Source organism: Sinocyclocheilus grahami, unplaced genomic scaffold, assembly GCF_001515645.1.
Source record: "Sinocyclocheilus grahami isolate Dianchi unplaced genomic scaffold, SAMN03320097.WGS_v1.1 scaffold369.1, whole genome shotgun sequence".
Classification (NCBI taxonomy): Eukaryota; Metazoa; Chordata; class Actinopteri; order Cypriniformes; family Cyprinidae; genus Sinocyclocheilus; species Sinocyclocheilus grahami.
Genome location: NW_015505548.1, coordinates 545,692 through 548,272, shown reverse-complemented (window position 1 = coordinate 548,272; position 2,581 = coordinate 545,692). Strand labels below are relative to the sequence as shown.

The window sequence follows — 2,581 nt, the reverse complement described above, 5'->3', positions numbered from 1 at the left end:
AGTCAGATTTGGGAAATGTGTGTTTATATCCTGAGAGGCGCGTGTAAGTACACTTCCATTAGTGTACTGCTGGTATGAAATGACACCTCCCATATGGTTGTTAAGGTTTGTCCAGAGACCAGCAATTATATCTTGGCTTCTATTAGCAGGAAATGAGTAAGGAGTATATAGTGATGAAGGGTCGTTAAATGCGAGATGTCCATTGTTATTAACCTGCAATAAGAGACATCAGTCAAAATTACAGGTTTGACTGATCACAGATCCTCCACTCACATTTAGACTTAGAATTAATCATTTAATTTCAGTGTGTGTGTGTGTGTCTGTGAGCCTATTCTCCATTTTGGATGTGTTTTACTGTCAGCCATACGTCCAGTTTGGTCTAGACCCTAAAACATACCACCTTAAAGGCCTTAAAGTACTTGAACCCCGGTAATTGCTGCTTGCAGCTATATTTTTAATTATTATTGGAACACCTCCAGTAAGTTACAAAATAGAAAAGTGCTTCTCTTCAGATCTTACGTTTAGACTTTAGATTAGGTGACTTGACAAGTGTCTGTCACAAAGCCAGAAAACCCATCTGTACACACATTCCGTCAGTGAGCTCAGAAAGAACAGTAATGGCAGTGTAGTAATGTCACATATTCATTAGCCAAATAATATTAGCTTTAATTTACAGGGATTTAATGTCCCTGCTCCTGTAACTGTCCTCGTCAAATTAATTGATATCAGATGCCAAAGTGACTGCAACACATTTTGCCTAATTATAAATAACATTACGTCTGTCTACTGCAAATATCAGCAAACAGTTAAACTAGTTAATATATAACAAACTTCTGCTCGAAAATGAATTTCCTATTTTGATCCATTTACCAAGTCAAATATTAAGATACCTAAATATTTCATATCATTGTAATTAAATATTTAGTACAGAGTAATATTAATTAACAACATAGGGTTAGGGTTAGTTACATGTAATTATGCACAATTTACCTTATTACAACAGTAGGTACATGTAACAAAGACACTAAAATAAGGTATTACCAGGAAATGTTAGTAGCAATTCGTTTGATATGTCATACCACATTTGTTTCAGCTTTCTAAGAACAAATGTTTTCATAGATGTGGAGATACAAGCAAAATCATTTGTCTGCATCATTGATTTGGCAGTGATATGCATCATACAAATAGTAGGCTTGTCACAACACCAAATAGTTATAATTCAAACAATCCTAATCTAATAATCCTCTTTATATAGAATTCATAATACCACTAATACCACAATAAAACTGCTTGATTGTTTGTATTTGCAAAATACAAACTATGCTTTTGCCCAGCTCTTCTAAAAGTGGACAATAATGCACAAGATATTATAAATATTACAACATCCTGAATTTCTGTGAAACTGCTTTAAAACATATTAAAAGTGCTACATAACATTTAAAACTGACTTTAAATGATGATGTCTAGTCGTCTGTTGAATATAAACTGTGACCAAGAGAAATTGGCATAAAATAATTTAACGAATTGCAAAATTTACATTTAAAATGCTTTTATTTGTTTTAAATTGTTCATTATTTGTACTTCTGTGCGTGTGTGTGTGTGTGTGTGTTTGTGTCTATTTGTGCCAGAGACAGAAAGGGACTTCCCTTTCCTGTTGAGTGACATACTTATCAGTATACACTTGTTTCCAAAGAAACAACCATCTTTCATCTTTTTTGCCCACAAATATGCACTGTACGTCAACATTATATGCACGTCTTAACCTGACAGCAAAAAATCGACGCGTTTCAGAAAGGCGGCGCATAGAGGAGAAACAAGTACATTATGTGGAAAATAATGTGTTTTTTTAACCTTAAACCGCATAAACCCATTTCATTACACCAAATACACAAAATAATGTTCTTTTTAGCAATGTCATATGACCCCTTTAAAGGAATAGGTAATCCAGAAACAGTGTCATCATTTACACACCTCACCCACGGTACAAATCACCAACTGTGATGTCCTTTATTCCATATGCATAAAAGAGAAAATTTGAAGAATTGCCTTTAAAAAAAAAACTAGTGAAATATCTTATTCAGGTCAGTACTAAACAAAAATTAGCATGCATTTTGTATGATCCCTCATATTTTGGTAAAATAGTTAACATTTTGCAGATTCTGCAAGGTGTATGTTAACCTTTGACCTCAACTGTATATCTGGAATTTTTCACACAGAATGGTAAAGCGTTTAACCCTTATGTCAACACTCAGGGGAAGTACCTTCATTCACTTGGTGGATGTTTGTGTCTGTTGTATCCTCATTCTGTGCATGCCTGGTGGTGTCAGCTGCTGATTTACATTCAGTATCTTGAGCTGAAAAGTTGTTTTACCGACCAGTTATCTCTGCTTATGTCACGAATTCGGTCCATGGACTTCCGTTTATTCACCACCAGAGGTCACCCTTTCCAATACATTGACTCTCGCACAACACAAACTGTTGCATAGCACCCCGGACTACATATCCCATCATTCATTGCACGGTTTGCACACTGCACTGATTGCACTCATTGCACACAGCTGTTTCTTATCACCTCACTCAC

The 2,581-nt window shown here is 35.3% G+C and overlaps 1 pseudogene; it reads right to left on the bottom strand.

The window, feature by feature from the left end:
* Window positions 1–2,581, bottom strand: part of LOC107549330 (uncharacterized) — a 68,108-nt pseudogene that overhangs the window by 51,481 nt on the left and 14,046 nt on the right.